Raw genomic sequence first — 10258 nt, 5'->3', positions numbered from 1 at the left:
ACCTTGGGATAGGTCTCGGTAGAAGTGGAAGGGGCTGCAAACGAACCCCCTGGTTTTAAGGAAGAAGGCGGGTGCAAAATAACCGGCCTAATCAACGGTTTCACAACCGGCTCCTTATGCGCAAGATCGGACATCTCTCTACGCAAGTCGGAGACCTCTTTGTATAAGGCCTGGTTCTCTGCACGGGAGGTTTGGACTTCTTGTTGTAGTTCTGTAAAACTCTCCAACAAGGAAGTAAGAATGGTATTCGTGTCCATCGTCTAGGCTGGGCTGTATTCTTGGGCTTGTCAATCTGTCTGGATTGAAAGCAGCACAAGAACACGCAAGCGCCACTAACCTGACTCCGATGGCCAGCAGAGACGATAGACGATAGTCCTCCCAACTCCGTACTGCACAAACCCAAAAATGGAAATATAACCACTATTCGAGCATGTACAGAAAGGGGCCGGGAGGTGGTTTGGCAACTGGGGATCTGGTGCTTCCGGTATCGTCTGGTCGATATACCCACGATGTCACCGGTACTGTGACACTGCAGACGGAGGAGAAGACAGAGAGCAAGAAATTAGTACCACAAGCTGCTACTGTCTGAACTCTTTTCCCCCCTGTTACTAAACTCACCAGCTTCTCAACCCCGTGTATCCGAGAATGAATCCAGAACATATACTCTGCATGTTTATGGAGATTTTGCAAGAAGTACTGAGAAGTTATCTTCACTTCTCGACATAAACACACCTCAGTTTGCCTAGGAGAGGTTTTGTTAGGGCTTCTCTACTTGGCGTTAAGTGACACGCCCTGTAAGGACCACAATACTCCTTTTGGACGGACGAGCCCAGAATAATGTTTGTGGCAGTTAACACTGATAGTGAGGTATTGTAACCCCACGGTACATAAATAATAATGAAATGTGCATCTGCACCAGTACTAAACAAGTATCAAAAACAATAAGAGAATAACGTAGGAGGCGAGCCCGCACTCCTCAGGTATACTTGCGTGGCAAGATACGGCTTGTAACAATGACTCCACAGGACTTCTGACCACGCAGGCTCTTCGTCGCCGCATACAACTAACAGCACTCTGACCACGTTGGCTCTTCGTCGGCGCTGTTTGCACAAGCGATATCTGACCACACAGGCTTTTCGTCAGCGTCGTTGCTTACCAGAAATCTGACCACGCAGGCTCTTCGTCGGCGTAGTGAAAGGTAACACAAACTCCAGCGAGGAAAAACCAAACTGCTAGCGAGAGAACCCGGAACAAGATTGACAAGCCCCGTTACATTCCGTAGGTGGAGTTTAAATAAGGTCCTCCCATTGTCTCAACCCCCAGCGCCGTATGGCCCTCTGGGACTTGTAGTATTTCCGTAAGGGGCGTTCAGGACGGAATCTTTTGCGTTTGGCTATGTCGACGGTGGCGATCGCTACACAAAGATTCGACTGATTTTTTGAATGTATTTTTGACATTTGCTGGGATGCTGAAACCATGGTCCTGCTGACGTTAGATATTTCTACTTTATATACTAGCATAAGACATGTAGATGGATTGAGAGCAAGCAAGTATTACCTGAACAGGAGACCAGCCCGATTTGCCTCACAAAATACCATGATTTTAGAACTCAAAAATTCTATGAATATTCTGGAATATTTTTTTTTGCTGCGTGACGTCTGTTAACGTTCGATTCGAAGGAAATCAGGAAGTGTTGACCGCCATTTTGTCACTGCGAGTAAATATATTGTTCATTTCAAAGTGTTGGAACATGGAAAGGGGAGAAGGTAGAGATTGTCTTGCCGCGTAGGTTTTCTCAGGGTGTGCAGTAAGAACCTTAAACGCGAAAATATATATATATATTTTTTTTTAAGTTGTGGGGTGCGCGCACCGGGTCGCGCACAACTATTTACAACAGTGTGAAAATGTAGATAAATCAGAAGTTTGAGTGCTTAGATATAAGGTGGCTCTGAAAAGAGCCCTTGTGTTAGTTGAGTTTTTTCTGCATTTATAAGTAAGTACCTATGCAGAGTCTCATGTTGCAGAGGAAGATTCTGTTTCCCTCATCCGTGAAATGAACACCATCCCTCCTATAGATGCCTTGCATGTGGTAACGCAAGTTGTTGTGGTAAATAGAACCCATGCTATAATCTCTGAGGAAAGCAGAAACAGATTTATTCACATGTTTCCTTGCTTTCTCAATTTGTGCACAATGTTGATTGGACCAATTCCATTTCTGTCTTTGGCATATATTGGAATATACCAAGGCAGTTCGAGGAAAAAGTGTCATCAATTGTCGAAAGGTGTCTTTTAGAAGCATTTCCAGACCTACCCCAGTCAATGTGCCTAGATCGTTCCCACCACAGTGCACAATTATAAGGTCTGGTTCTGGGAGATGCATAAAAGTTTTCACCAATGGTATCAATTGGTGACATCTCAATCCTCTTTGGCCAATCCACGTTATCTGCACATTTGGTAAATCAAGGTTGGAAATTCGTCTGTTTGCTGCATATTTTCCACTCCAGTGAATATAACTGTGTCCTAAAAGCCAAACCTTCATTTTCAAGGCAGATGCACTCGTACTCCGATGGGTTCTTGGAGTGGAATGGTAGTTAGAAGCTGAAAGTCAGGATAAAAAAATGGATGAAGCTTGGTGTGATTGAAAAAATAAAAATGATTGGTTGATTGTAATATCTCAAGATTGAAGACTACGTTGCATGTTAATGTTTATGTAAAACGAAAAGTACTATTGGGTGTGAAAAAAATGACATGTAACAGAGCTGTGGATAGGCAGGTGTTTCTGGAGGGAAAACAGTCTTCTTAGTTTGCTGTAGAACGTTGAGATATGAACTTTTGACCTGTGCCTTCAGCCAGGTGCAGAATGAGGTGTTACCATGGAAACAGCCAGAGATGGCAGTGGGTGATGGGTGACTTTTATGTGACATTACAAATATTGTGAGGGACAACCAACTGAAATGTAAATTTGATTTCAAACTTTTGCGGGAAGAAATATTATTGGCTGAAGAGACATATGGAAAGGGGCGACCACTCGGTCCCCCCGAACGTATGGTTGGTGCCCCGATCCTCCCGGGAAACCATTTTGGGCGGAGGGCGTGTCTCGGCTGGTATGCCCGAAGCGGCGTAGCCGGGGCGCGCCTTTTCCTGCCCAGGAGGGGTTGTCCTAGACACCTACACCGATGACCACGCCCAGTAGGCGTACCGGAGGAGGGTGCACGCCCTCCCGCAGAAGAATAAATAGAGCGGGAATCCGAAGAAGCGTCCTCTTGTTCCTGTGCTCTGAAGGCTACACCCACTCGTTGCTCGTGAGCCCTCGACGGAACAAGCAGCAATTTTGAGAACTTTGAATTCTTGTGTTTCTCTTTCAGTTATTTTGACGTCGAAGAGTCCAGGACCTCGTTGATCGTCTAGGAGCGGATACTCGAAACCATGGCTGGCAAGAAAGCAGAAAAGGGTTCAGAGACGGATAAGGTGCTACGCCTGTTGGCGAACCGGATGGCTTGCATGGACCGGAAACTCGGACAAGTCCCATCGATCGGTCGCGGTTTGGCGGAGGTCAAAAAACAACTGCCTGCACTGAGCAATCCTGGTAACTCTAAGAAGGTAATAGGCCCGGCCTTGCCGGGAATCGTCCCCGAGGGTAGAGGGATGCGGGTCAAGAAGAGGGCGGTTTCAGGGGCGGTTCCGGTCCCAGAGGTACCACCGGCCACCCCTGTCACACCGTCAGACAACCCGGTACCAATCCCAGACGCGGGTCTACCGATTCCGGTAGTGATTACCCCCGCTAACGATGAAGATATGCCTCCTGAATTGGCCACCCAGTTGGCCGCATGGCTCAATAAAAAGGCAGGGGGTGCCAAGGCGCCCGGAGACACGGCCGAAGAGGCCAAGCTACTAATCCAGAAATTGCGGCAGTCGAGAGATGCCGCAAAGGCGAATCTTCCTCTTGTTTCCCCACAGGTGACACCGGTAGGACCTGCAGTTGGTCTCGAGGAAACGGCGGGAACAACGACCGAACCGGGTAAGCTCGCTTTGCCAATGGCGGGGGAGGGCTCATTACCCTCAAGGTGGGAGAGGGTGGCACAGCACATCCCTATGGTCACAAAAGAGTTAATATGGGGAGACAAATATGTCAATATGTTTTCATTATTAACTGACCATCGCGAGATGGAATATGCTAAAACCCAGAAAGATTTGTGGCACCCGAGCGTGTGGCGCGCCAAGATGGCCGAATTCAGGGTGGATGAGACGATAACGAATTGGGCAAAGGCCTTTGCAATATTTACTGCAGTTATGGGGGAACGTAAACCCGAGGTGTTAACTGAACTGTCTTGCTATCAAACTCGTATTATGGATTTTTATGCAATGTATGAGGGAGAGGAATGGAAAGGTTATGACATGAAATTCCGAAAAGCGAAAGAATATGATGCCTCTCTGACATGGGACTGCCTCGACTCGGTCTCATGGCATAAGCAGCTCCTGCCGGGGGCGGCAGGTACATCCTCGCCCGGCGGGAGTGGGTCGGGGGTCTTCTGCCAAAAGCCTGCGGTGCCCTTTCGAGCAGGCGCCGGTGTCGATCACCAGCCAAAAACCGGCGGGAATGGCGGCAAGCGGGGGGTCTGATGGGGCTTCAATCGAGGCAACTGTAAGAGACCGCAAGGAACATGTAGGTTCAAGCATGTGTGTGCGGGCTGTGGGAATTCCTCACACCCGGAGAGTTCATGTAGATCAAAAAATAACGGGGCGGGAGGAAAGGGAGGGTCCAAGCAGGAGTAAGGTAGAACGTTGTGACCAATTGCCTACACCCGTTGATCTCATGGCTATGACTCCTTGGTTAAACAAATACCCTGATCATGTCTCCGCTGGGGTGTTGAGGAAGGGATTCTTGCACGGCTTCCACATCCCGGCGGGGGATTTTCGAGGGAACTCCTTTTGTAACAACCAGTTATCGGCGCAACATAATCCAAGTGTGGTAGAGAGAAAAATTGCAAAGGAAGTCAGCTTAGGGCGAGTGGCAGGGCCTTTTCATCGCCCACCGGTGGCGGATTTCATCTGTTCCCCGTTAGGGGTTGTCCCGAAGAAAGACCCAGGAGAGTTTAGGCTTATTCATAACCTGTCTGCTCCAAGGGGTTCCTCGGTGAACGAGGCCATTGACCCAGAAGTCTGTTCGGTGCGGTATGCATCGTTCGATGAGGTCGTGGCCATGCTGAATCGCCTGGGCCCCGGGGCGCTGATGGCGAAATCAGATATCGAGTCGGCGTTCCGGTTGCTCCCGTTACACCCGCAGGATCAGCGTTTGCTAGGTTTTGCATTCCAAGGGAGTTATTACATGGATAAATGCATGCCTATTGGTTGCTCCATTTCTTGTGCATATTTTGAAATGTTCAGTTATTTTTTAGAGTGGGCATTCACCGAGGCCACAGGGCATAGGCATGTTATGCATTATCTCGATGACTTCCTGTTTTTGGGAGCAGCCGGCGATACGAAATGTGCGCAGGCGCTGCACGACTTCTGCATCCTCATGAGGGAGTTTGGAGTCCCATTGGCACCAGGTAAGACGGTTGGACCATCTACTTGACTGGAGTTTCTGGGAATTGAGCTCGATTCTGTGGAGGGATGTTTCCGTTTGCCGATGGGAAAGGTGGCCAAGTTTAGGGCTTCCTTGAAGCTATGCATTGGTAAGGAGAAAGTGACCCTGCACCAGTTGCAGCAAACAGTGGGTCAACTTAACTTTGCCTTGAGAGTGATACCAATGGCCCGCCCCTTCTCACACTCTATTGCACAAGCTATGGTTGGTCTCAAAGAAGGACACCACCGTACGAGACTGTCTGCAGAGGTTCGCCAGGATATGCGCATTTGGTTGGCATTTCTGGCGGACTTCAACGGTTGAGTAGTGTGGAACAAGCCGCCAGCGTCTTCAGATGAGCTAGGTCTGTGGACTGAGTCGGCGGGGAGCTTGGGATTTGGGGCCATTTTTGGTAATCAATAGTCGGCGCAAACATGGCCGGCGTGGTGGCACTCCAGCGGTCTCACAAGTAACATTGGGTTCCTGGAGCTATTCCCCATTTTGGTTGCTCTGATGGCATAGCCAGACGATTTCAGAGACCGCTCAGTGGTGTTTTGGTCTGATAATATGACTGTTGTCTAATGCATTAACCAACAGGCAGCACGCTGCAAATGGATCTTGAGTTTGTTGAAAGAAGTTGTGCTGCTTTGCATGAGACTGAATGTACAGTTCAGGGCGAAACATGTGCCGGGTGTGCTGAATCATGAGGCTGATGCACTCTCTCGTTCACATATGCAGGCATTCAGGGGTTATCTACCTACAGCGGACCTAGTGGCGGCACCATTCCCCGAAGCACTTTGGCTAATCGGTGCCCCGGATTACAAGACCTCGTGGCAGCAAGCTTAGCCCCCAGGACAAGGAAGGCATACGAAGGAGCGTTTCGTTCCTATTGCACATTTTTGGGTCCGACAGGGAATCAGAGCTCGGGTCAGGAGGAATCCTTCCTGGGGTTCCTGGTAGCACTGCACAGGGAAGGCCGATCAGCGGCAACGGCCAATAGGCATAGGGTGGCCATTTCATTCATGGCGCAGGTGCATGGCATAAAAGACATAACGGGTTCCTTTTTGGTGAAAAAAGCCCTTCGCGGCTGGCAGCGCCTCGAGGGTCGCAAGCAAGATGAAAGGCGCCCGATTGGCATACATAGGTTGTCCCTACTCATAGCGAAACTAGACGAGACATGCTCCTCCCAATTCGAAGCAGTTCTGTTCCGGGCAGCTTTCGCATTAGCGTTCCACGGGGCTATGCGGGTGAGCGAACTGGTCGCAAGAAATAAGAAAGACGTTGAGGGAGGCTTGTGCAGGGATCACGTCCAAATTAGGGGTGATTCGATGGTGGTCACGATAGCCAGGTCCAAGACCGACCAAGGGGCTATGGGAAATAGTGTTGTTGTGCAGCGCGCGCGAGGGTCCCCCACGTGCCCGATAATGTGTATAGAGGAATACTTGGCACTGAGGGCGGCTACATGGGGGGGGGAGTTTGCTGAGGCACAAGGATGGCACCCCACTGACGAGGTTTCAGTTCCAGAGGGTGCTAGCACTGACAATCGCTGCGGCGGGCATGGACCCGTGCGATTTTGGGACCCACTCCTTTAGGATAGGGGCTGCCACTGAGGCTACAGCCAGGGGTCAGAGTGCGGACGAAGTGAAACAGTTGGGGCGATGGTCCTCGAATTGCTTCAAAAGGTATGTGCGATTGCACATGTTGTAAAGATCAATTGACATGCACTCACGCTTCTTGTCTTTTGTTTTAATTACAGTTTCGCGAGCCTGTCATGCAGGGCGGAATTTGCAGTCGACCCAGTACCAGGAGACCAGCGGTCATGGATCACCATCTAGAGAGAGAGTGGTATGGGTCGTGGGCCACTCATACGTGAGGCGCGCCGGGGACGTATTCAAAGCAGGTGACGCGACTCGCGCAGCTGGGGAATACGGGTACAGAGTAGCCTTCCATGGGAAGGGCGGGCTCTGTTTTGACCAATTCGAGTCATTTGTTGAGGGTCTCTTAGGGCGGCAAAGGTCACCGCATCTGTAGTCATAGTACACCTAGGGGACAATGACTTGGTGACACTGGGTAGACGATTGTTGTTTGAACAAGTTTTGTCTGCTGTTAGCTGGTTGGCGAAAAGAATCCCGGAGTGCACGATTGCCTGGTCCCACATGATTCCCAGGAAGGTATGGCGGGGGGGCCTTTCGGTGTCAGCACTGAACCATTCGGTGAAGAGGGTAAACAATAAAATTGGTAGATTGTTTCGCTCTGCGCAGTTGCATAGCATTCATCATGGGTGTATTCGGGGTGATCACATGTATCTGAATGATGGGGTTCACCTGTCCCGGGAGGGGAATGATTTACTCATAGGAGACTTCATAGCATGGCTAAGGGGTTTGAGGAAGCATGACCTTTCAGGAGGAGTTGGGGGGCCGGATAGTCGGTCAACTATCCGGCCTGTGGCGGTAAGGTCATGATCGGTGAGCAGTAATTTCAAGGTCCCTAGAGGGGGGCGCCACCCAGAATCGATGGGAGCGCCCGGGGGGAGGCGGCCATTGGCCCCTCCCACGGGGAGGCGGCACCCACTAAGGATGGGTCGCCTAAGGGGAGACGGCCATAGGCCCCTCCCAGGGGAGGAGGCGGCTATATGCCCCTCCTACTAATTTCCCGGGGGCCGGATATCCGCGACGGCGGATAGAGAGTGTGGGGATGGGGGGGAGTCCACGCTGTCCTTCCTACAGATACCTCACACGGGAAGTCAGACGACCTTTAAGATGGCGTCGAGTGGAAAGGGGGCCCCCACCACGACAAGGGAAATTACAGTTGGCAATGAGGGTAGAGTCCTCTGCGCATGCGCCACTCACACCGTGAGGGCGAGAGTTTTGGTAGTAGGGATCTGACACCGGTTAAGACCTTGCCGTTGGCCCTTAATGCTAGGATGTACAATTTTAATTTAGAATGTATGCATTTGCAGGATGTTAGACTAGGAAACCTTTGTATTAGAGATCAGTTAAGGTTAGCCAAAGAACATGTCTTCATCGAAATGTAATAAATGTAAAATTGTACATGATTATGAAACTTTTATTTAATGTTTTAAATTTTGTTTCATATTTTAATAAATACGGCCGGGAGGGTGACTCCCTCCCGCCTTCCAAAAGTTCAAGCCTGCGTCCGACTTCCCATCCTTGGGGATTGTGTTGGGAGGGGGTGACGGGTATCCCGGCCATATGGAAAGGGGCGACCACTCGGTCCCCCCGAACGTATGGTTGGGTGCCCCGATCCTCCCGGGAAACCATTTTGGGCGGGGGGCGTGTCTCGGCTGGTATGCCCGAAGCGGCGTAGCCGGGGCGCGCCTTTTCCCGCCCAGGAGGGGTTGTCCTAGACACCTACACCGATGACCACGCCCAGTAGGCGTACCGGAGGAGGGTACACGCCCTCCCGCAGAAGAATAAATAGAGCGGGAATCCGAAGAAGCGTCCTCTTGTTCCTGTGCTCTGAAGGCTGCACCCACTCGTTGCTCGTGAGCCCTCGACGGAACAAGCAGCAATTTTGACCCACCCAAAAGGTTCAAAAGGTTCAAAATAAGCTTTATTCGATATTCAACAAAGAAATATCATATAAGCGTACATTATTATACAGTATTTTAAAAAACAAGATGATGAGAAAAAGAAGACATAGAATTTCAATTTGAAATTCATCAATTACTTAGGAAATGGTTAAAACACACTGTTAAGGAAACAATTAAAAACAGCATTTAAAGGCAGCATTTAAAAAACGACAGTTGTTATCAGCGATATCATTCTAGGGATACATTTGAATTAATCAACCAAAAAAAATATAGACCATTTAAAACAAACTAGAAAGACAGCGCATGGTACGCAGGGACCCCCTTTCAACGGATTTTATAGTTCAACACTCTGGGGCCAGGATAAAAATCCAACAAGTCACAGATACAAATAGGGCCATCTCCTGTTTTGGGTTGAGACGATCTTAGGTAGGGGACAATGTTCCTATGTTTGAATTTAATTAAAATCAGATCTACCGTAAAATGTGGTTTAGTCACAAACATTGATTGATTTTCCTCACAGTCTGAAAGTAAACTCATTTTTGACTGTCATAATGTCTTGTATTTTTAAAACTATTTTTCCATTTCGTTTCATCACTCTTTATCAACATTATTTGTTTAAAAATTATTAGTTTTACATTTTGGATAATAAATTTCAATAAGGTAAATTGTGTTCAGTCATATTCTTATGTAATCTTTTACTGTTAGTTTTTTAAAATCACTGTGAGTCAGACGAAACTGGAACGAAATTTTTTGGGGGGGCAAATTAAAAAAAATTTGATAGGCGAACTTGAAGGTTTAATTAGTTGGCAGAGTAAAGGTGCAGGGCTTTTAGGAGGGGTAAAATAATTCCAAGGCCTACTTAACATTCAAATGGATGTTTATAGAGATGTGAAACGTTGAGGTGCGTCGGTGTGTGTAGCTAGAATATATAGGTTACCTTGGGCTGGTACACCAGACGGGAGGGGCGTGTGGGCCTGAAGTCCTGTGAATTTAATGGGGGTTGCGCGCCTTTTCTTCACATTCTTTCAAGTGTAAATTATAGTTTTGTATATAATTTTGGTGAACAGTAAAATATGGAGTATAAAATATGTTTAATATAGAGAGTAATTATTTGTGTGATTTTGAAGCGTTTACATATAATG

The sequence above is a fragment of the Lissotriton vulgaris genome, chromosome 5, assembly GCF_964263255.1.
Source record: "Lissotriton vulgaris chromosome 5, aLisVul1.2, whole genome shotgun sequence".
Lineage (NCBI taxonomy): Eukaryota > Metazoa > Chordata > Amphibia > Caudata > Salamandridae > Lissotriton > Lissotriton vulgaris.
Note: the sequence above shows the minus strand (reverse complement) of the source record.